General features: G+C 33.3%; 1 long non-coding RNA gene across 1 annotated transcript in view; it reads right to left on the bottom strand.

Annotated features, from left to right (window-relative positions):
- The window catches only part of LOC134737193 (uncharacterized), an 87,581-nt gene that overhangs the window by 37,339 nt on the left and 23,439 nt on the right, over positions 1–26,803 (bottom strand). The window lies entirely within an intron of this gene.

Raw genomic sequence — 26,803 nt, 5'->3', positions numbered from 1 at the left:
TTTCCCCTTCTCCTTGTATAAAACAGGAGAGATAAAAGTTCACTAATTGATCTTTTCCAGGTTAAATATGGCACTCTAAATGTAGTTCTTTGAGAGTTAGCCTTTATTAAAAAAATAAATAAATAAAAAGAACAGATGCTCTGCATGTATTTCAAAACGATGACTTTTCTTCTTTGCCTATGTTACAATGGTTACCTTTTCCCATCTTCTTACAAAAAGTGTGATCAGATTTTTCTCACATAATCACAGTGAGAACCTGATGGGGGTCCTGATAGTAAAACTCATGAACGTGTGGGAACTACCTAGGACTGTACCCTCCATAGTTTTTAACTCTCAAGTTAGTTCATAGTGAGCCTCCAGCAACTCATTAGTTAGGGTGTTGGTGTTCATGGTTGTATTGGTTCTAGCATTGGGCTTCTGCTCCTGGCAAGGTGTGATTCTCTATTTCTGCTTCTTTTTCAATTTTTCAGGTCATCAGTTTGCACTGACACTCCAATTCTCTGACGAATCTAAGAATAGTTGTTCCTTTTCGGTGTGTTTAGATTTTTTTTCTTGTTGTAACAGGGGAGTGATGACTTCCAAGCCCTGCAAAAATCAAGAATCTAGAATTTTGACAGACAATGATTACTCTTTTTAAGGGAAATCTAAATAAAGCAAGTGGTTTTGATGGCTTAAATTAAATGCCATAATTTCCATCATAATAAAGCGTTTCTTTTAATAAAAGGGGAAATATTCTGACTTAGCTAACACCCTTATTGACTTTCATCATCATTTCTCAAACTCCAATTAAGGGTATAAAGTTCAATTATATAAATATTAAAAATAACAGTTAAAGAATATTAATGGATTGGTTTCTATGTGCCTGCTTTTGTAATAAGAACTTTGCATTCAGCGCCTTACTAAGTCCACACAGCAGTTCTGAAAGATGTTAACAGCATCCTTAATTTTCAGGTGAGAAGAAAAGCCATACAAAGTTTACATTATTTAAGTAAGGTCTCACAGGTCTGAGATAATACAGATAGAGTTTGAATTAGATGAATCTTACCTCAAAGCTAGCTGTCTGATAATGCCTTTATGCCTTTTAAGTTTTATTTCCTCAATGTAACATTAATCTATTGTTTACCTATTGATAAAGTTTACTGTATATATGTGTGTGTATATATATATATATATATATACATATATAATTATAAATGAAACTAAAAAATATCCTGGGTGAAAGAAGCCAGGCAGAATAGACTACATACTTTATGGATTCATTTGTCTGAGATTCTAGTTGGTAGTACCAGAAAGCGGATCAGTGTTTGCCTGGGATCGTGAATGCAAGGATTGACAGAAAAGGGGCTTTATTGAGGTTATACAAGACAGTAATCTCCCACAGTTCATTGAAACTATATACTCACATTTTGGGCATTTTGTTATTTGTAAATTATACCATGATATAGCTAAATAAAATGTGATAATGAAAAGTCTAAAGGAACATTACATAGATATTAGGCATATGAAAAGATACTCCACTTTACTCGGTGTGTTAGTCTGTTTTGCGTTGCTATAAAGAAATACCAGAGAGTGAGTAATTTATAAGAAATGAGATTTGTTTTGTCTTTTGGTTCTTCCGAATATATCACAAGGATCTGCTTGTGATAAGGCCTCAATAAACTTTTAGTCATGGAGAAAGGGAATAGTAGTCAACTAGTCATATGGTGAGAGAGCGAGCTAAGAGAGAGGAGGGAAGTCCCAGTCTTTTTAACAATCAGATCTCCTGTGAACTCATTACTGCAGGCAGGGCACCAAGCCACTCATGAGGGATCCACCCCCATGACCCGAACACCTCCCACTGGGCTCCACCTCCAACACTGGAGCGATTTCAACATGAGATTTGGAGAGGACAAATATCCAAAGTATATTATTCATATTTAGAAAAATACAGTAGTGTACCATAACCAAATTGGCAAAGATTAAAATGTCTGAAAATAGCAATTGTGCACATGAATGTGGAGATCATAAACTCACATACTTGGCTCATGGGGAAGTTAATTGGTTCAATAGCTGTGGGCAATAGTTGGTAGGATTTGGACAAGCTACACACACAAGGTCACATGCAGTCAACCTGCTGGGTTCAAACCCCATTCACTTACTTAATATAAGCGCTTGCCTTAATTTCTTTATTTGCAAACTGAAGATAATCATAAAAGCTATTTCATAACAATCTTATGGGCACTAGGTTAGCTAATATATGTAGTATCTGTAAAATGCTTAATACAATGCCTGGTTTAATCAAGGAAGGTTACACAGGAGATTCCACTTTTTATAACATTTTATTTTTGCTTTGTTTCTTTGAACAATATCTGAATTAAATAGGATCATGTTAAATTTTGTCAAGCATGTGTTGCATCACAAGTGTTCATGTTGTTTTATTTGAATGGTTTAATATATAAACTGCAGTTTTTCTATGCTAGTCCTAATCCGTTTACTTTTTTTTCTTCTGACCCTGGTACTACTTGTATATATTGTCCCACCTCTAAAAGAATAAAGCAATTTCAGCATAGGTTTAAAGCATATTTCACAAGAACAGAGTTAGTTTACATACATGTGCATATCTTATTTTTATCACCTGTGAATATTAAAACCAAATTTACATTACTTAAACATTAATATAAAATGTTTAGTTCTTTGATAGTATTTAGCATCAATTTATTTTACAAGAATTTTGCCTTCATTATTTTTTGTAGACTTTTTTGTTTTGCTTAATTACCCGGTGTTTTAGCCAGGGTTAAGGGTGAATAGCCTAGACTCAAGAATCTGGAGATAAGTTGCTTCTTTTATAAGAGTTTAAATGTTGATTATGCTCATTATTTATATTCTCATCAATTTCTATATATTTTCCTTCTTACTTTTGTGTCCCAGATTCCATTATTTGTTATAATGTTTTGAAAAAGCATTTTATCATTATATCATAAATCACTTCTGAAACATTTTCCAAAAATCAATGGACGAAATCATATAATTTCAACATTTTTCTTAAAGGTAAATTGAGTTGTCATACTAAATGATCTAGGAATTCAAAATGGAAAGTAGTTTTGAGAGAGAGAGAAAGAGAGTAGGTCGGAACTAATAAAATATTAGTTTACCAAAAAAAGGAGAGATTTTTCTGGTGTAAACTCTTTAATGAAGTTGAGCTTTAGAGCATTTAAATCTATCACTGAAATGAGAATGGATGCAGCAAGAAATAAGAACAAATAGTTGCTAAATAGATTTAAAATGAAAATATATCTATTGACATTTCCTACACTGTAAACTCAGATGGAATTTTGTTAAGCTACCCGAAAGTTACTTTCTTCAAAGTACCATTTCACCCACATATATAGTATTTTTTTTTCTGTTTTTTTCTAGATGGTAGCATTATTGGTGAGGTTTATAATTTTTGAGCTTTAGATCTAACAATAGCATACAGTACTCTTGGAAAATTTTATTGTTAAAATGTACCTAATATCTTAAAATAACACAAAGTTTAGAATAAAATCAGATTCCATTTTTACGGTATACTCAACTCAAAAATAAAAAACAGGTCTTTCTAGTTCCTAAAACTTGCCAGTTGTTGGAAGGAATAAAATAGTAAGAGTTCTTTTATATTCTATAAAGAATACATCGTGGATAACTTCCATGTTAAATATACAGATTTAATGTATTTGGCTGAATAGTTACAAAGTACATTCAATCACAATTGTACAACACAGTGGTTAAGAATATGGGTTTTATAGTTTGCATTTCTCGGTACCAAGTATCCTAGCTGAGTGATCTAAAGCAAATTACTATGCCTTTCTGTGCATCAATTTCTCTGTCTTCTAATGGGAGATTTTTAAAGTTTTTACTTACTCCCATGGGTTTGGTATGAGAACTAATAAATTAACCAATGTAACAAGCATAGTAAACTAATACGAAGTTAGTAATTGCTAAGTAAATATTACTTTATATTATTTAGATTTTTCATTGATAAACATGTAACTTGCATTCAAAAGTTTTATTTAAGCACATTTACTAAAATGTTAAATGGGGAGGGAAACTAAAAAATTTAAAACTGAAAACATGGAAACAATTTATTTTCACCACCTCGCTACATTCATTTTACAATTACAACACAGTTATGGTCCAACATTTCACAGCTACACAAAAAGTCAGTGAATAGGCCAGGATGCAATCTGAGATTCTTATCCCAGGATCAGCATTCTTTCCACAAAACTTCTCTTATTTGTCTTTAGATTCTTTTTTTAATGTGTCATAGATCACAACACCCTTCTAAGAATGTATTTTAGAGCAGTAAATGACCAATAATTCATACGAGCACCAATTCTGCAAATATAAAATGCTTCAATTGATCGATATTATTTATTATTAATTAATCTTCATTTATAGAAGTATTTCTAGTTGACTAACCACTTGGTGATGACACTTTGGGACTGCCCAGAAAATATGGCAGATTCAGCACTGGGTTAGCCACACTACTACCTCTCCACACTCTTATTAAAATGTCAATCAACAAATAGTATAGGCACATATTCACAAAGACAAATGAATGGGAGAGAAGACAGCTATTGACTACCCATGCCAACAGAATTTTGGAAGATAGAGAAGAGAGAATAACTAACGTAAGGGAGCAGATAAAGCTGAGTTCATATGCTATGACTTTTACAAGAAGCAATCAAGTACGCACAAGGAACAAAAGTTCCATGAATTGGAGATACATACACTTATGACAGTAGGACTTGAGGAATAAGCACGAAGATTAGAAATTCATGAAAATCTATTTAATAAAATATATCCTGACACATGTGCAGTTGGAAGTCAGCTCTCCAAACAAATGGAAGATAGCAATTTTATTCTCTAGATAAACTGAACTTGGTAAGCTACAGGCTAGGGCACAAAGGAAGAGGTGTGGCTACATTCTAACAACAGTGTTTTGGGGATATGAGTAGTCCTAATAAAAACCAACTGCCTTTCCTGTCTGATTTTAGAACCATCTGAGATATAGACAGATAGAAATTAAAATGCAAGCTTTATGATGAGTATAGATGAACCCAGACTACAGGTGATCCTTGAACAACATAATGGCTGGGGTTCTGACCTTCCACACAGTTGTAAATACATGTATAACTTTTGACTCCCTGAAAACTTAACTATTAATAACCTATTGATGTCTGGAGGCCTTAATAATAACATACAGTCGATTAAAACATATTTTGTATGTTTTATATATTATTTATGTTACAATAAAGAAAGCTAGTAAAAGGAAATGTTATTAAGGAAATTGCCAGGAAAAGAAAATACATTAACAGTTCTGTACTGTCTTGATCGATACCATAAGTTTACCTCATCTGTTTACAAGATGAATCCTGTCTGAAATGGTGGGCAATCACAGCTGCAGATCTCAATCTAAGATACATATGAAGCAATTCAACTTTTTTCTTGTAATGTCATGACTTTTCTCTGCATCTTGGGAGCACTCCCAGTATCACTAGTGGCACTCAACATGGGTACCATGGTGTTAGTCAAGGTTTGTGGTATTGCCCAAAATACAATGAAAAATACGCACCGCTACAGATCACTTTATGCTGCTATATGCAATTTACTGGAGAGGCGAAATGCTCACACAGAGATGATTAGCAATCTACATCATTTTAAGTGGACACTCGCAACACTTATGTTCACTGCCATAACAACAGTAGGTAGCTATGAAATTAATACTACAGTATAGACTACAGTAAATATTACAAAGTTATAATTTAACACCGCATCCTTATGTTTGTTTACATTTCTCTTGACTGTGAATGGTGCCATGTATGGTCTGTATTTGTGTAAGTTTTAATACATTTTAACTGTTTATAATAGATGTATATATATTTTATGGTAGTAAATGATTAGATAGTATCAACATATATTTTATGCATTTGTAAATAATTAATTTTTCCTTAATTCTTTCAATGTTTCTAGGATACTGGGTTCATATAAAAGTTTTTTCAAATCTCTAAAAATTTTTAATATATTTATTGATAAAAATATCCATGTATAAGTGGACCTGCTAAGTTCAAACTGGTGTTGTGCAAGAGTCACAACACATTGGTAAGATGTGCCTTTATATTCGAAATATAAAGAGGCTTGCTAATTCTCCTAAGAATCACATTGACTTATCAACTCCGTTAGTCAGAAATGTGAAACTTTAGGCTTCCTCTGTAGACTTCTCCACTGGAAAAGTATGGCACAGAGAACCTCACGTTGCATTTGGTCAGGCTGGCTCATCAAACAATGGGAAGAAGGAGTGGTGCTGAGCATACCCAGTTCCCTTTGATATACTTATTCATTAGGTAGCAGTGGGGAGAGAAGCCATAAAACACTCCTTTCCAGGGAAATCCACCCACAACAAAGGCAGATTACGTAGAAGGAAAAGTACTGAACAGGAGATACACTCAGCCTCTTTCTGCTGTTCATTTCCCACCAGGCTGGCATCCAGCATGGAGCAGCACCCTAAACCCCTACTTCCAGGCCACTTCAGATAGTGGATTGTAAACTTTTCTTTAGAGAAATTCAATAACTCCAGTGAAAAATCTAGAGACACCATTTTTATAACATTCTTTAAACATGGATATTCATTTCTCTCTTTTTACAGGAAATTCTTGCATAATTAAATAGCCAGCATTTTTGCAGGTTCTACCAGAGATTATTATAAAATTTTCGATCACCAGTGTTTTTTCTAGGACTAATGATATTTTCTAGGACTAATGATATTGCCATTTACTGCATGCTATTATCATGCATTGTGCCTTTTGTATGTCACGTCTAATCTGCAGTACACCTATTTCATTGAAAGCATGATATTGTGCCTTATTGCCTTGCAAATAATTCCAATTCTATTTCTAAGGCTCTATTTAAGTTCTAACATTTCTCATGGTGTTTTGTTTCATTCTGTGAAAATCACCATTTTTTACTTTTACAACTTTTTATTTAGTTAGACTTCTGAAGAAGAATGTTTTATTCAATAATTTTCCCTCTAATATTCCAAATCTTAATATTTATTTTCCAGGATATATAGCAGACAGGATAATGACAAAATGCATGGAATCCAGAGTCAAATAGACCTGAATCTAAGTCCCTGTTATGCAACAAAATAAGTACCAAAAAATTAAAACAAAGTAGACAGAAATGCTTTAGAAATAAACACAATGTTAAAATTATTTTTCACATTATTTTCAGTTATTATTTCTATTCTTTTTTTTTTTTTCAGTTTATAACTAGATTTCCCCGTCAACAATAGTAAACTATCTGCCCTACTATCAATGAGTTCGGTTTTATATCCCTGGGCCTTCATTTCATCTGTAAAATGGGTTAGTGATGCCATGTAGTAGGAATATGTTAATTACTTTATGTTTGTTATCTCATTTGTTCCTCCCTGTCAATTTTTACAAAAGAGAAGGTAGACATTCTGAGGGTTAAATGATGTGGCAAAAGTTACTCCAGAGGTCAGAGTCTCATATTAAATTTAACTTATAATTGTCTCTCAATCATTTTTGTATGCACATATAATAATTTTTTAATTCAATATTTCTAAAATATATTTAGAGGAGATTTCAAAAATATACTTGGTGATATTAGTCCTGGATGTTGACGCAAAATGAGAAAGAAGCAAACAAACAAGTAGACAAAATTAATGAATGAATAAATAAATAACTAAATAAATGATTGATGATGAAATGAACTAGGCAATATACATTTCCCCTTTTCTAATCTTCAACAGGGCATAATGGCAGTGCTACCAATTGCTCAAAGGCCAGAGATTCTCACCTGACTACATAAAAACCCTGGAAGTATCTTTTATTGACATTCTGTAAGGTAGCTAGATGCAGATAAAACACTCTTTTCTCCCAGCATATTTTTCTCTAAATGCAATGAGGGCCTTGAAAATCTAAAAATGAATTATTTCAGTTTATTATTTTGCAGCTACACTTAGAGTTACAACATCAGAAGAGTGGTTACTTTGCTCTGCAAAATACTGAAATAACCACTATTGCTGTTAAATTTTCCTTTTGATGGAATGTATTCAACCTCAAATGCTAAAGACTCTAATATAATTTTCATTTCTTTATTCTCTCTTCACAATTTTGATATTACATAATTGAAACAAAATTATAAACTATTTTTACAGTTCTTGATATTATCAGTATTATTTATTTTTCAAACAAAATTTGTTTTGTACAGTAAAGTGAAGAGACAATTGCTCAGTAAGATTTTTTGATAAAATCATATGTCTTGAATTTGCATCTTTAATATCTATTAGCGAGGGTAAGAGAAATAGGCATCTTTCGAAGCTATTGATAGGAGATGAATTTATATATATCTCTTTAGAAAACAATTTGCAATATTTTTCACAATATAATATTGCTTTAGGGTATTACTATGGACAGAGAACATATTGATTGAGGAATCCCACTACTAGAAAAGTTTCTTAAAATAGGATATATACAAGCATATTATTTGCGCCATAGTTTGTAATCATAAAATATTGGAAAAATCTGAATGTCCACCAATATGGAATTGAGTAAATAAATTATGACACATAATTATAATGACAGATTATATAGCCATTAATAGAATAAAGCATCTCTACATGATTGTGAGGTGAAACAATCTAAACATATATTATTAAGTAATAGTAAGCAAGTTGTACATCTGCAGTAGAGCAAAATACCATTGAAATTAATAAAGGAGTATACATACACATTTGTAGAGACATTGGATATTAATATATGGTAAAAGAATTTCTCTAAGAAGAGGGGTTGGTGGCGGGGGGCAGGAAACTTTTTTTCACTTTGTGTACTTTTGTAACTTTTAATTTTTTATCTTTACACAGAGTAAATATGTATTCTTTTTAGAGAGAGAATATCTGGCTAAAAACAAACATATGTATGTAAGCCCTGTGGGGAACTATACTATCTAAACAGCAAAAGTTATTTCTGAAAATGATATTTAGAAGAACTTCCTAAGATGAACGTCTCAAAAAACTTCTACTGAAACAACAGAAAAGATAAATAATATGCAGACAGAAAGAAAAACATTTCTATAATCTTGCTAAAGAAACTAGCTCTTGGCCGGGCGCAGTGGCTCACGCTTGTAATCCTAGCACTTTGGGAGGCCGAGGCGGGTGGATCACGAGGTCAGGAGATCGAGACCACGGTGAAATCACGTCTCTACTAAAAATACAAAAAAAAATTAGCCGGGCGTGGTGGTGGGCGCCTGTAGTCCCAGCTACTCGGAGAGGCTGAGGCAGGAGAATGGCGTGAACCCGGGAGGCGGAGCTTGCAGTGAGCCGAGATTGAGCCACTGCACTCCGGCCTGGGCGACAGAGCGAGACTCCGTCTCAAAAAAAAAAGAAACTAGCTCTTGAGATGAAGGTGGGAAATTAGCGATGCTAGTTAAAGTGCAGAATTGGAGCTGTCTTATTGATAATTTTGAATATTCATATTGAAAAGTTACCATATGTAATACATGCATTATACATGAGACAGACAAAGACGCAGCCAAAAAGCTTCAATATGCTGACATGACCCAATTTATTCAAGGTCACTCAGCCAGTCTGTGTTAAAATCAGAAATGAACTACGGCTCATAATGGAGCCCTCATTTTACTAGACTACATTGTCTGAGAGAAGTGAGTAGCATTCATCATGATGATATATTACCCTTAGGCTAGACTATTGTAGTTTGGCATTCATTATAAAAGAGAAGTAGTAAAAGAAAACAAAAAAAGAAAAATCCAGTTATTCAAGTTAAGAGGATACCTCTTTCCCAGTAACTCCAAATTTACCAGTATACCTGTTTCTTCCCATGAGCCTGATACAATAAATGGGAACAAGGTGTAAGAGCAATATTTGGGGTAAGGACAGCATCTAGAATGGCAAGTGAATTTCAGACTCCAACGCCACCCCACTTCACTCTCCAGACTAATTTCTGATCTACATTAACAAAATGCAAACATGCATTATAAAGACATTTTCTCACCTCCCTATTATTTGCTTTATTTACTTATCACGAACAAAATGTATTTTAAAGGCAGAAATGTATAAAAGGTATTCAAGTCTGAATTCTTGTATTCTGAGTATGGTCCACACCTTCACTTATGACATTACTTATATGCAAAAATCAAATGCAAGCTTATTACAATAGACATATATTTTGCAGCTCCCAATGTTTAAATAAGTTTGAACAGTAATTGTATTTTTCAACAGTCCCTTGGGAGGAAATAAAATATTGTTTCTTCTGATCTCTAACTGCAGGAAAAAAATGACTTTATATTACTACTTTCCTTTGTTTCCTACAGTCTGTACTTTGACATTACATAATCTGAAACATTTTTACAAAGAAATACAAACACTTTTCCTTCATAGATATCTATCTAGAAACTCTAAGTTTGGGCAATATACACACACACAGGGACACACTCCCTCGAATGAAATGGTCAGATCGAATAAGTATTTGAAATATAGACAAAAATCTGAATCTTCTCTCCTTTCATATGAAGTAACTCATTTACATGTGCATTGTTCTCGTCAAACCATCTTGGAATGTGGTATATACTACTAAGAAGCAAAGCATTATTCTCCTTTGTGCTGACTCTATCCTTTCATTTGTTAATTCAAAAGGAGATCACAACAATTTTTTAGGCATTTTCTACAGTTAGCTCATGTTGAACTAAAATTCCTATATCTCTCCTATCTTTACTTAAATATATAATTAACTTATTGTTCCTGTTATTTCCTTTTGGCAAGCCAGCATAAAACTTTGTATTATTACCTGATATTTTATCTTCTTAAAATGGAAAATTATCTCAACCTCTCAAACTTTTTTTGCATTTGATATTGTATTCCATCTTCATTTATTTACAATATTCGTCACCTTGAAATTAGATAGACAAGCTATCAGTGTCTTCATCTGAGTCATTAATAAGTTTTTTGATGTGCCAGAGCCAAATAAAAAGCCATCATATTCCAAAGTTAACATTAACATATATCCAACACTTGTAGACTGTGATTGCATCCATCTCTACTAGGAAATATTTCTATGCCTGGTTCAATAACATTTCTGGGCACTCTGTCAAATAACTTCCTGATATACAGAAGCACTATGGCTTCTAATCTATGAAATCTGTTTGGGGATAGGTGCAATAAATAAATAGATTATTGTAATTAATAATAATCAATGTGTTATTGTAATTAACATTTAGATGACAATAAATAGCTTAACATCCATTATTTTGTCATGATAACGTTTTCACTAATTCTAAGCAAAATTATAAGAAAATAATACTACCACATATCCTGTTCCAGGCCTCTTTACCATCCTCCTTTTTTGCATCATCTACTTATGTTCAAATTTCTATTCCTTGTTTACTTTATGCCAGAATTTTGGATCTCATAAACTAATTAAATTTAAAAACAATAGAGATTGCAATAACAATCAGTTGCCAGCTTTGTATTTTTTAAGAGAATAAAAATAAATCAACTCAATTATGATTGCTTTCATTTAATGAAAGAAATATTTTTTATTAAAAAATAGAAAAACAATCTCAGAACATGAAAACATACACAAATTTACCTTTATGAAAACTAATCACATTTGTTTATTTATTTTTCATTGACTCAAGAAAATATTTCCAAACCATTTTTTGGCAATTACTGATCTAGACTTTGTTGTCAGTCAACTGAAAAAGGAACATTCCATTTGCTCAAAACACATTCTGAAAAACTGCTGTGTCAGGAATTGTGATAGGTGCTAGAGGGATGGAGATTTTGATAAGATATGCTTAGCTGGGGAGAAGTAACAGACAGGCAAACTGAAAATCAATTGCAATACAGAATAATGTTAAGTCTATGTCAGTGTCAAATAGGGTGCTATAAGCAGAGAGTAAGGACTACCATTTTGATTAAAGGATTGAGAGAAGGGTTCCCAGATAAAGTGAGGGCCAAGTTAAAAGCTAAGTTATGATGACAATAATGACTATGATTATGATGACAACAGCAATCAGGAAGGAAGGAAAAGATGCAGAGAAGAAAATATTGTTCAGATATTGGTAACAGGTAGTGAGACCAAGGACTGAGAAATACATTGGAATTTTACAGTAACCTAGTTTATTATAAAGCACAGAATCCCGGAATAGGATTGATGAGATGTGAGAATAGAGACATGACTGAATTTGCTGAAGATAACAATGCGTACTTTGTATTTAGTTTCTACATGGCAGTACAGCCATTTTTCATTTAAATTAATTTCATTCTTACACTTTTATTATAGTTAAGAACTTGTAAAACAGCAGTCTATCTTGTGAGAGAGAGACAGAAACTCACTTAATTTTCAGAATATCTATAAAGTATGTGTGTTTTTATGGCAAAACCAAGGCCCAAAGATAGAAAGTTGCTACTAACTCCTTCAAATGATACAGCTGGTAAATGGTAGAACCTGGGTTGAAACCCAGTCATGTTGTAGAATCTCAGCTCTCAAACATCACATTAGGCCATAAGAAATACATAGTATCTGCATTCTAAGATTTAAGAACTCAATTAAAAGCCCAACATTATGAAGTACAGAAAGTTCTAAAATTTAGAAACTCAGTTAAAAGCCCAGGATTAATAGGTTCAGTTAAAAGCCCACGATAACTCAACTTCTGTGTTCTAAAACTATGAGAAAGTAGCTCTGAACATTCTGAAGCCAGACTGGCAGTGTTCACATCTCAACTCGACTACTTATTAACTGTGCCAGGCTGTAAAATTCCTCAGCCCTCCTATGAATCAATTTCTTCATCTACAAAAAAATCAATAGTAAAACACTTGATGTGTAGGGTTGTTTTATGCATAAATAAGTTACTTTTTAAGATACTTTAGAAGAATGCCTAGAACGATTAATAATGCCCAGTAAGAGTATTTATTACAATATTATTTTACACTGCTTCCTGAAGAACAGCAGGCTCTGCAATCATTCATTGTGGTTATGTACACTTTCACAGATGTATGATCAAAGAAACCATTTTTTTAATATAAAATCACTCCTGAATACATTAAAAGAACAAACTGATCATTTGACTGGCTACAGATCAATTTGAATATTAAGTTTTAAAATTAAATCATTAATTTATGTGTTTTGTTATTTTTTCTTTCTGTGTTTCATTGTTTAGATTTAAGATATTCAGATATTAGTTTTAGCTAAAGGGGAATTTTAAGTGATGCCCTGTCTCTGTTGCTTATAGCTTTCAAAGATGTGGCTTACTTTTCAAGAAGAAACCAGAGTCTCCAGTTAGAACAAGATGACGTGTCAGACAAATGAACCATTTGCTGATTTCAGCAATAAGATGTTCTCAACTGATTTGTTGTCACTTTTTCTTTTCTCCCTTATTTTAAGACTCCTTAACGAATTCAATGCAACAAAAAAAGTCAGCTGAAATTTGATGAGAAAAAATAAAGTAAATTACTTACCATGCAAATAAAATCTTAAACTTCACTAAATTTTATATCAACATTATTAGGTATAATTTATTTTCTAAGCCACCCTATAACCTCATAAACCTGTCTTTCACACATTATATCAATATCCACAGATTTATGGATTGATTGCCTCTCTATTTTTTTTTCCTACAGTTTAATTTAGAAGGCAGGTAAAGCCTGGGGTTTATCAAGTATCACAGAAGCTAGATGAATTATGTTATGTATTGCTTAAAACTCTAAGAACTATCAAGCCTAGTACATTTCAAATGTAATTAAATTTTATGAAATATTGTCAATGTTGGCTTACCAAGTGCCTGACAGTGGATGTGAATGCCATACACAATGGGCAAAAGATGCATTCCCAGTTTGCTGGGAAGAAATAAAAATAATTCAAGAAGTACACTAACAGTTAACATGTTTTTAATAACGAGGAAAGAATATAGTGATAGCCTTTCTTACAGATCAGGAGTGCGAGACCAGCCTGTCCAGTATGGTGAAACCCCATCTCTACTAAAAAATACAAAAATTAGCCAGGCCTGGTGGCACGTGCCTGTAGATCCAGCTACTCGGGAGGCTGAGGCAGGAGAATCGCTGGAACCCAGGAGGCAGAGGTTGCAGTGAGCCAAGATCGTGCCACTGCACTCCAGCTGGGGCGAGAGATTGAGACTCCCACTCAAAAAAAAAAAAAAAAAAAAAAAAAGAAAAGAAAAGAAAAAATTAAAAAGAAATTGAGCACATCTAACTTGAATCTGCTCATCTATATATCCTCCCACTCAAACAAAAAAATCTTTATGTAACATTTATTATGTGTCAGGTGTATGTTGGACACTAGCAATACACAGAATAATAAAAAAAATAGCCCCTGCCCTGAAGTAACAATTATATTTCCACTATTTTATAAATCTAAAATTCAAATGATCACTTTACGTAATATCCAATTATACTTAATTCAACTAGCAATAATCAAAGTATTTATTGGTTGATATCAGTTAAACTTTAAATTATATTTATTCTTCTTTAAAAAAGATTATATACAGTTAAATCCGTTGACTTTTTAATAAAATTATCCCTCTTTCAGGTTAACAAATAGACGCTTAAAAACTTGGTATCAGTAGTTTGACCTTCCTTGTGTCCAGAATCAGGAGTTATTACCAGTTAATTATATAATTCTTGGCTAATGGGGAAATGAATTGAGTGTCTCCTTTTTGTATGGGTAGTTGTTTTTCCCTTTAGAAGAAAACCTTATTCTCAATTAGAAGCTATTAGATAAGTCATTTCCAAGGTGAAGTATGACTAAATGCATGCATTAGCATTACAAACTGCTCAATAGAACTTTCTAGATAAAGTCCTTGCTCCTAAATTACAATGTTCTTTTGGCTTCTACACTGAAGCCAACATTTTCTCCTTATGCATATAAAAGAAAACAGCAGTTAATATGATATGCTGGGTAAAATACTCCTGTTGTCATCATCTATAAGTGTCACCTTTTTAAAATGTCCTTTTGCACTCATCTGACAGGAATAGCCATTTAAGAATATTTTAGAGAATTGTAATTAACCCTTCTTTTCATTTCCTTAAAGGAATTTATTTTAGAAAATATTTCAAGATGGCTCTTCTTTTCAAAAGGAGAAACTCAAAAGCATCTGAATGAATTAGAGGGCTACATAATCATTATCTACAAAAATGGAGATTTAGATATGCCATTTCATTCACTGTAAATTATGTCTCTGTGATTTGTCTGGAAAGGAAATTGCTCATCAATTTAAGATTATGTTTGCCCCTCTTATAGAGACAGGTAGAGACACATGTGCTACATTAGAGATGAAGTAGGACAGGAAACCCAAAAATTTTATTATAAGCCCATATTGAATTTAACAGGACAGTCGTGCATGGCGTAAATGAGATTTGAATGCTTTTTGAATACAGGCATTTTTTTTCTTTTATGACAGTGCAAATGAATAGCTTATGCATCAATTGCTATGGGATGATTTAGACAGTTGAGAAAAATGTCCATGATTATCTTAACATGGCATTCAATTGTGTCAGCTCTCTTTCAACAAAAAGCATTTGTGTTTCTACATCCAGAGAAATAACAGGGCAATTTTCCTCATCATGAGAACTGGAACTGTTTTCTCTAATGTTACAAAAGAAATGTTTATCTTGCTCTGAACCACTGCACTAACTGCAAATAGGTAGAGTAAGTTTCTACTATTTATTACTCAGAGAAGGAGAATATGCTGGCAAACATGTCCCTCCTGCATCAGTTGCCTCCATTAGGAGGAGCTCTAACAATATTTGGCCTAGCTGGGTTTAACTTGGCAAGCGTTAGAAGCTACTCATTTTCACAGTGCTGCAAAACATACTGATTTTAAAACCCAGAACACACACATTTTCTGTCATTTCTTTCTCCATGTAACTGCAAAGTGTTTATGTCAGAGTCTACACACTTCTTTGGTTCTGTTGAAACATGCAAAGAGGGCTTCTTCAAGCACATTCAGCTGAACAAAGTACTAAGTCTACTTTTCAAGAGCACTTAGAGATGGTGTTGGAAAATCACAGCTTAAAAAGAAGCAGGAGAAATCTAAGAAGCAAGCTAAGCAGGGGACAACTTACAATAATTGTATGCAAATACGTTTTAAAATTTAGTTCTGATTTTCATATAATGCAATAATTAATACCATATTTTAAACTCATCATGTAGTGAAACTGTTCTAAGAATTTGCCATAACTTACTTATTTCTAAGTAATTTATGATGTTCCTAAAATTCAGAAAGTTAAGTAAAAAAAGTCTCACATGAGTGAAGACATAATAATTGGTCCAAAACCTGGGGGATCAGAACACTGGCTGCAGGGAAATTGACAGAAAGAGATTTGAAATTGTTCAGTACAAGAAGTGACAGTCTTGAGAGAGGACTGCTTCTAAAGGAGGACCAGGCATACCTTGGAAACTAGGAGGCAAAGGGAGTGAATAAAACAGATAGTAGAAATTAAAGTTCCCTAGGGCTGGGCGCAGTGGCTAACATCTGTAATCACAGGGTTTCGGAGGCTGAGGCGGGTGGACTGCTTGAGTCCAGGAGTTCCAGACCAGCATGGGCAACATGGCACAACCCCATCTCTATTAAAAAGAAAAAAAGAAATTAAAGTTGCCACAAAACAAAAGAAAAAAATCAAAAAATTGAACAACATACCTAATATCCTCTACTAAAATGAACACTGCCTATTAAAGATACTGCACTTCACTGTATAGCTGATGAAGGCAGTTCTGAAATTGGGAACTTAGTGAATTACCCTTTACTTTCTTTAGAACAACTACAACAAATTGCCATTGATAGTGTTTTTACTCTGGACTATCATGTGTGTTCTATCAGCCTGAAACACTTTCTGCAATTGCTTCCAGATGGAAAACTTTACTTATCTTTTTATATTAGCCTGAGTATCATTTCCTTTCTTCCTCTGCTGCGAAATTTTATATGACTTTCTATGCGATCCTGTGGTAGTCTATATTTTCCCATCCACGTTCTTGCCACCCTACATTGCAACTGTCTTTTTACCCCTCTCTCTTTCCCCATTAGGCTGTAAGATCCTTGAGTGCAGGAGCCACAACTTTCTTATTTACTGATTTTGGCCCCAGTGCCTGGTAGGCACACTAAATATTGTTTGAAAAAACTAATGATGTCCTAAATTAGTAAAGTGTAAAGATTCGTCAATGAATATCAAGTACAAAGAATCTCATGTTTCAAATTCCCAGAGAAGGTTTGATCAAAGTATATGATAAATGTAAGCACACATGGAAGAGTTACTTTGCTAGAAAAACGGTGCATTAAAAAATTTGTTCCATATCGTTGGAAATTTACTTGGAGCTAAAAACAACCCAGTAGATAAGTTAGTATTAATTAAACTACTTTCTGGTACAATAGATTTTAACTTTAATTAGGTTTTGTTTTCCTCGTCTGATAATAACCTAATTTGTCTTCTTCTCTCACCTTTTTTTTTCACCAAAATTTCATGTGACCTATTAACTACAACATAATAACTTAAAATGCATCTTGTGGTGTTAATTTCAAATTTAACAAGTTTATGTTACTGAAGATCTTTAAGTACAGTAGTCCTCTCATTTATGGAGGATACCGTCCAAGGCCCCCAGTGGGTGCCTGAAAGGACAGGTAATGTCATACTATTTTTTTTTTTGTCTTATACATACATACCTATGATAAAATTTAGTTTATATATTAGGCACAGCAAGAGATTAACAACAATAACAATAAAATAGAACAATTATAACAACATAATGTGATCAAAGTTATGTGAATGTGGTCTTTTTTTCTCTCTCTCAAAAGAACTTACTAACCATACTCACTTATTTTTTGGATCACAGATGACTGTAGGAATCTGAAACTGTGGAAGATGAAACCATGGATAAGGAGGGATTACTGTATCATTGACTCGAAATTTCAATAGACATGAGCCTCTAGGTTTCATTAAAAAATCAAACATGTAGGAGAAACAATGTAGGCCTTTTGAACTTACTAAATTGAAGTATACTTGCAAAGAAAATAGCATTCAAATTCCAACACTTCTACTCAATACATGTAAATATAACACGACCACCATGATTTTGTAAAAAGCAACTCTAGATTGCTTTTTTTTAGGAACACTAAATATTGTTAGAAGAAATTAATTATGTCTTAAGTTAGTAACTGTAAAGATTTATCAATGAATGTCAAGTACAAAGAATCCCATGTTTCAAATTCTCAGGGAATGTTTGATTGAAATATACGATAAATTTAAGCAACTCTAGGTTGCTTTTGGTAGAAAGTGTTTGCTAAAAGACACCATAGTATTTCTTAGTTATGAAAATCATATTAGTCATAACACCATGACCCTGTACCCCCAAATATTTTCAACTTGCATTTTAAATGTTTCAGCATTTTTCATCTACTATATGTACTCAAATTATTTTTGAACATTTTATTTAAATAACTATAGATTCATAAATAATTGAAATAAAGCACAGAAAATTCTTACATACCTTTCACCCAGTTTCACCGGATGGATACATCTTATGTCATATAAAAATAAGGAAGTTAACATTTGTATAATTTGTATATACAGTTATTATTTTATCATTTGCAATTTGTGTAGCCATCACTACAATCCAGACACAAAGCTATTTCATCACCACAAAGATGTCTCTGGTACTACCATTTTGTACACACTCAAGCCCTCCCCCTACCCCATCCCTGAACTATGGCAATTGCTAATCAGCTTCCCTCTATATTGTTATTCTGAGAATGTTATGTAATGAAATTATAGAGTACTTGACCTTTTGAGAGTGTCTTTTTTTTTTTCATCAGCATGATGCCCTTGAGATCTATCAACTTGTTTGAATCAAGTTTGTTCTTTTTTCTTGCTCAACAGTTTTCAAAGTATGGATTCATCAAAGTTTGTCTAAACATTTGCCCATTGAGAGGCATTTTGGTTATTTTCAGGTTTTTACCATTACAAATAAAGCTGCTTTGATAGGTTTCTACAGAATTTTGAGTTTATGTAATTTTTTTAATCTGCTTTGTATCTTCTAGGGCATTTATCCTAGTTTTTATTTTTCTAGGTTAAATGCCCAAGAGTGCTGTTCTTGGGTTTTATGGTAAGTATGTTTGTTTTTATAAGAAACTCCCAAATTATTTCCTAGAGTGACCGTACCATTTTACATTCCCACAGCAATGTATGTCGTATCTATTTTCTTTGTAACCTATCCAGCATTTGGTATTTTCATTATGCTTTATTTTTTGCTGTCCGTATCTTTCAGTAATACCACTTTGTATTTTTAATTTGCATTATCCTAATAGCTAGTGATGTTGAACATCTTATGTGCATTTTTGACGTCTCTATATCCTCTTCAGTGAAATGCCTTTTCATGTCTTTTGCTCATTTTGTAATGGGATTTTTTTTTTAATTATTGAGTCTTAAGAGTATTTTATATACTTTGGTTTCTAGTCCTTTGCCAGACATCTGGTTTGCAAATATCTTCTTTCAGTCTGTAATTTATCCTTTTATCCAGTGATAAGAATTTTTTTTGCACAGCAAAAGGTTTTAATTTTGATACTTCCAACTTATTGATTTCTTCTTTTAGAAATAATGTTTTCAGTGTCATCATTACGCCCTATGTCCCTAAGTTAAGCCTAATTAAGCCCTATGTCCCAAAGTTTTTCTGCAGCACAATCTTTTAAACTTTTATAGTTTTTGATTTTCATTTTTATTATTCATTTATTTATTTGAGATGGAGTCGCACTCTTGTCACCCAGGCTGGAGTACAGTGGAGTGATCTCGGCTCATTGCAACATCCGCCTAGTGGGTTCAAGCAATTCTGCTGCCTCAGGCTCCTGAGTAGCTGGGATTACAGGTGTGCACCATCAGGCCCGGCTAATTTTTGTAATTTTAGTAGAGACGGGGTTTCGCCATGTTGGCCAGGCTGGTCTCAGACTTCTGACCTCAGGTGATCCACCCACCTCAGCCTCCCAAAGAGCTGGGATTACAGGCGTGAGCCACCGCGCCCGGCCCTCATTTTTTTTTTTTTTTTCTTGCCTATGGATATACAATTAGCCAGGCGCAATTTGTTGAAAACATATTGTTTCACTGAATTGCTTTTGCAACTTTGTAAAACATTCAGTTGGTTGTATGTGTGTGAAAATACTTCTGGGTTCTCTACTTTGTTGTTTGGTTCAATGTGTTCATCTCTGACAGTATTGTATAGTCTTGATTACTCCAGCTATATAATAAGTCTGGAAATGGGATAGACTGATTCATTTGATTTTCTTTTATCTTAGAAATGTTTCAGTGATGTCATTTTTTATTTCAAATAAATTTTAGCAGAATCTTTTCTATATCTACACAAATTTCCCTGAGATGTTGGAAGGAACTGTGATAAATCTATATATCAATGTAAGGAGATTTTGCTTCTTAGCTATGTTGAATCTTTGAAACAATGAGCATGGATTATCTTTTATTTATATCTTCTGCGGTTTTATATCTTCTGTGGTTCTTTTGATCAGCATTTTGTAGTCTTCAACATGTAATCCTCTACATGTTTGTTAGATGTACACCTAATTATTTCATTTTTGAGTAATTTTAAATGGTATTATAGTTATAATCTATATGTCCTCATTTTCATTGCTAGTACATGATTTTTCTATAGTAATCGTGTATCCTGCCACCTTGCTGAACTGAGTTTTTAATTTTAAGAGGGTTTTCTGTTGCTGTTTTTAGATTTTTTTGGTTATTGTATGCAGACCATTGGGAATTAGGGACTGTTTTCTTTCGTTTTTATGATCTGAATACATGGACTAGAACTTCTAGTACTATGTTGAATAGCAGTGGTGAAAGTGGGCATCCCTAAACGTTAATCTGAGGGCAGAAGCATTCAGTCTTTCACCATTAAGTATAAGGTAATATACTTTATCATGCTAAGTATTGCTACCACCGTGGTGAATGGAATAGACATGGGCCAAGTGGTAAGCTAGCTAATATGTGCTTGTGAGAATTGATTACTACCCTTTCAAACATTTTGCGAGGCAGCTGACATCATGTTAGTAGCTTCGTTTTAGCCAAGATGACAGTATTAATAGCATGTAAATTGGCAAGCACCATGATATGGTTTGGATCTGTGTCCCTGCCCGAATCTCATGTCCAGTTGTTATTCCCAGTGTTGGATATGGAGCCTGGTGAGAGGTGATTGGATCTTGGGGGTGGGCTTTCATGAATGATTTAACACCATCCCCTTGGTCTCCTTGGTGCTGTTCTAGTGAGTGAGTTATCATGAGATCTGGTTGTTTAAAAGCGTGTGGCACCTCCCCCATCTCTCTCTTGCTCCAACTCCTGCCGGTTAAGACATGCTGGCTTCTCCATCATGGCTTTCCGTCATGATTCTAAGTTTCCAAAGGCCTCCCCAGAAGCCACACAGATGTCAGCCTCATGCTTCCTGTACAGCTTACAGGACCCTGAACCAATCAAATCTCTTTTATTTATAAATTACCCAGTCTCATGTATGTTTTTATAGCAATGCAACATGGGACTAATACACACCACAAATCAAAAATTTTTGAGGCCAATTGTAAAACATTTATCAGGACTTACAAACATTTACCAATATGTTACTACGTGGATACTTGTTTTCATAAAAGTGTGGATCAATGTAGAAGGCAGACAGAAACAAGTAAATTTATAATTGTAAAATAAGAAAATTATAGAGAGGAAAGGAGAAGAGTAGTGTGATAGGGAAAAACAATAAAGGCTTCTTAGAAGAGACATTTGATTTGAGATCTGAAAGCTGAGAAAGAAAATCATGTGTGGGTTTGGATATGATTGTGAGTTAGAGGAGTACATCAGTTTGAATGTGAGAATGTTTCAGGCAGAAAAAACCAGCAGTAAGTTAAGGGATGGGGGGATCTTGGAAACTCTGAGGAAAAGAAAGGAGGCTGGTATTCCAAGACAATAGTCAATGTGGGTTAAAGTGGCATAGAATGAGGTTGGAAGGGAAAACCAGGTCAGATCTTACACTACATGCAGTGGAAAGCTCACTGAAATTCTTCAACTTGGGATGACATGATATAATTTACATTTTAGAAGATCCTTTTCTGCTGCTGTGTGGATTATCTGTGAGCAAGATTGAAAGCAAGGGTATCATTCAGGGGAATATTGCCAGAGGTTCTCTTGGTGAGACTTGATGGTATTTTGACCTACACTATTAAGGTTAGAGGTTTAGAAGATTGGATGTTAAACACAGGGAGAATTTGGAGATAGTTTGGATGGGTGTGTGTGATAGGAGGAAGTATATACTTTTTATTTTTGTGTTTTATAATTAGTGTAACTATTTGTATATTTTTTCTAACTATAGATGAGTAGATGGTATGTGTAGGGTGAACAAGAACATCAGCTCTGAACTCAGTCCGTCTGGTTTGAAATCCTCCCTGTGGTACTTATTGTTCATTGGAAATTCAGAGGTAATTTAATCTCAATGTGATTCACTTTTTCTTCTTGGGAAGATAAGAGTGCTAATACTATAACACTACCTATCATGTGGGTTATTGGGAGGATTAAGTGAAAATTCAGCTAATGTTTTTAACAGAGACTTGTATTTAGTATTTAGTGAAATGAAGTATATTAGAGAAAAGCATTTATTAAACTACGAGAAGTAACCACCAATACTATCAGTGAAGTCAGGAAGGAGCTTATAAAAAGGTGGTAGTTTAAATAACCTTGGACTACCAGAAAACAATGGCCAGGTTAATGAAGCAGGTGGGACAGAAGTGAAATCCACTGATTTAATTGAAGGAAAAAAAAACTAATCATCTTGAAAATAATTACGTATTAACCTCAGTTAAAAATATCTTTAGCCCATAAGGCACTCTTGTAAGCTTCCAATAATACAGATTAAAGTAAAAAAAAAGTATTTAATATCAATGCATTTATTTACTATCAATGCATTAATTTAATATCAATGCATTTTGTGAAAATTTTTATGTAGATGAATGATGATGAAGTGCTCTTATTACAAATCACAGTCTGCAAAGCCACCCTATGTGTATGGTTTACTCTCCACAGTATTCTTAGCAGTGCAATTGGAAAGTTTCTATCAAAGTTTCCTAAAAGGGCCGTGCGTGGTGGTTCATGCCTGTAATCCCAGCACTTTGGGAAGCAGGCGGATTGCCTGAGATCAGGAGTTCGAGACCAGCCCGGCTAGCATGATGAAACCCCGTCTCTACTAAAAATACAAAAATTAGCTGGGCATGGTGGTGGACACCTGTAGTCCCAGCTACTCGGGAGGCTGAGGCAGGAGAATCGCTTGAACCTGGGAGGTGGAGGAGTTGCAGTGAGCCAAAGATTGCCCCACTGCCTGGGCAACAGAGCAAGACACTGTCTCAAAATAATAATAATAATAATAATAATAATAATAACAAAATAAAGTTTCCTAAAAGGTAAATGTATTTTGGCTGGAACTGAGTAGTCATGACCCCTTTCTGCCAGGATATGTGATAGTCATACAGCAACTTCCCTCATTTGGGCTTCATCCTATTCATGTGACACCCTGGTTCTTTAAAAAAAAATAACTGTGCAATGCTTTTTTTTTTTCACATCATTCTTTCTGTATTTTTTTTTATTACGTACCTGAGGAGGTGGCTGTATTTATTTAATAGTAAAAGACATGAAAGGAACATACACACAGAGTTCCACACTGATAGCAGTTCAATACTAGGGCTCTGTAATATCTGGAGCAACAATAAATAAATAACAATTATCAATGGTCTTTGTGATTTCTTCACATAACCATAGGTTATTCAGAAACATGATGTTTAAATATATGGAGACTTTTAAAGATATCTAACTGTTATTGATTTCTAATTTAATATTATTTTGGCCAGAGAATATACTATATTTTAACCCTTTGAAATATATTAAGACATTTTTATTGCCTACTATATAGCCGACATTCATAAGTATTACCCCATGCTTTTGAATAGAACACCTATCAAGCAGCTGTTGGATGTCATGTTCTAAAATGTGGATTAGAAAAAGTCATTGATGCTGGTTTTCAAATCTTCAATTCTTTTGGATTTTTGTATGTTTATTTTATCAAATACTAAGAAATGGTATTAAAATTTCTAGCTATGATTCCCTATTTTTCTATATTCTCCTTTAGTTTTTTCAGTTTTCAAATCATATATTTTCATCTGTTCTAGTATGTATATATATTCAACCTTATGTCTTTTAGATGAATTGATTCTTTTTATCATTATGAAATGACATTTTAATTTTCAGTAATATTTTTTATCATAAAATGTATCTTGAAAACATTGTTATTGATATTACTTTATAATTAAGACCACTCATATATTACACTATTTTTTAAATGTTGCTATTTTATAAGATTAGTGGCTCCTAGAAATTAATATATTGTGAGATTTAATGTTGTGAGAGGATACAAAAAAATGAGTTGCTTCTTCACATCCACCTTGATTCGCTAATTTATTTAATTCATTCAATAAAGGAGACATAGTCTGTGCCAGTCTCTGTTCCTGGTGCTGAAAATACAGCTGTAAAAAGCAAAAGAGATATCCCTACCCGCCGGAGCTTACATTCATCAGTAAGAGAAGCTTACCTTTTATCCATGTATACACTAGAATTATGTAAAATTCCAGCTAGAATTTAAAGGAAATGTATTCTGTTGATAATGAAATGGTCACAAATCTACTTATATTAATTCAGTTTTCTTAATAACTAGGTTTTTAGAACTGATAGCTTAAAATAAAATATTTTTTACTTTCATTTTATGAGGATGAAAGCTTTGGAAGCCAAAACTGTTAAATATCTAGGTAAACACCCACTATTATAAAATAGTTAGAAGAAAATTCTTAAAGAATAGTTATCATGAAATTAAATAGTTATTTGGACATGGTAGAAAAAGAACAAACTGTCTGGAAGTTAAGCATATAGAAAGTATCCAGATTGAGGCTGAGAGAAAAATATAAAAATGGAAAATACAAAAAATAAATGAAATGTGTTTTGTAAAGTGGTGAAAATATATCATGTACTTTTTAAACTTTGAAATAATTATGGATTCCATATGCCTTTAATCCTTTTTATTTTAAGTTTAGGTGTACAAGTGCAGGTTTGTTACATAGGTAAAATTGTGGCATCAGGGTTTGTTGTACAGATTATTTCATCACCCAGGTATTAAGCCTAGTACCCATTATTATTTTTCCTGATCCTCTTCCTCCTCCCACCCTTTACCCTCAGAAAACTCCCAGTGTGTTTTGTTCCCCTCTATATATCCTGTGTTCTCATCATTTAGCTCCCTCTTCTAAGTGAGAATATGTGGCATTTGGTTTTCTGTTCCTGCGTTAGTTGCTAAGGATTATGGTCTCCAGCTCCATACATGTCCCTGTAAAGGACATGACCTTGTTCTTTTTTACGGCTGCATAAAATTCCGTGATTTATGTAGGAATCCCATAAAGTGAGAAGAGAGAGCATTAGTCCAGACAATTTGAAGAGCTACTGGCTAAATATTTTCTAAAACTGGTGAGATATAGCCCACATAATTTATCTCTAAATAACCCTATGTGAAAAAACAAAACAATATAAGAAAGAATAACGAAAAAGCACCTGGGTCATATTACGTTAACATTTTTGAGATCTAAAAGGAAAGATACATTTTAAGTAGATAGAAGGAAAGTAAAGGACATATAACCTTCAAAGGGACTACCATGGTGGCACTCTGAAAGGATGGAAGGCAGAGGAGAGAGGATGGTGTGACAACATTCTCAACGTATGCAAACTGGAAAGTTGCTCAACTATTACAATATTATTAAAAATAGAATTTAAGACAAGTTAGTATTAAAAGCATAAGGACTTTTTCTTACTAAAATGGGACTAAATTCAACAGAGAAATGCAAAAATGCCAAATGTTTATGCACCTGACAATGTACTTTCAAAGCACCTGACAATGCAGTTTCAAAATATATGAAGTAAAGTTCATTAGAACTAAAATGAAAGATAGATCAATACACAATCACAATTGGAGATGTCAACTCATTTCTCTCAGCAACTAAAAAACAAGCAAATAAAAATCAAGGAGGCATTAAAAAGCAGCAAGAATAGATTATCTACACAACGTGATTTGAAAACTTGATCTATATGACAAATATAGAGTGCTGTACCTGCCCAATGCAGAATAAATACAATTTTAGTGTCTATAAAATACTTGATAAAATATACCATATGCTAGACAATAAAGAATTCTCAAATTCTCAAAATAATTATGATTAGTAATTGTGCAGAGTATATTCTCTATCCGTAGAGAAATGTAGGTAAAAATATGCAACAGAAAGATAACTAAAAAATTCCATTAAATGTTTGGGAAATAGGCAATACCAAATTATGTAAGCCAAGCATTAAAGAAGTCACATGGGAAATTAGAAAATATTTTAAGCTAAATCATAATGTAAATACTATATATTAAAATGCTTGGAATAGAATCAAAGCAATATTTAATGAAAATGTATAGCCTTATATCTGTCAAATTAGAAAAAAATTTAAAAGTCTGAAGATCAATTATTTAAATATCTATTTCAGGAAACCATAAAGAAATTTATAAGCCGTGTACATATGAATAAAAGCAAAAATATCAATGAAATAACACAAATACATTATAGAAAATCAAACAGTCTTAATTACTTTGAAGATATTAAATATTTGCATATTTCGAAACACTCATCAAGAAAAAAGAGAGAA

Source organism: Symphalangus syndactylus, chromosome 7 (assembly GCF_028878055.3).
Source record: "Symphalangus syndactylus isolate Jambi chromosome 7, NHGRI_mSymSyn1-v2.1_pri, whole genome shotgun sequence".
Classification (NCBI taxonomy): Eukaryota; Metazoa; Chordata; class Mammalia; order Primates; family Hylobatidae; genus Symphalangus; species Symphalangus syndactylus.
Note: the sequence above shows the minus strand (reverse complement) of the source record. Positions and strands in the feature narration are given on the sequence as shown.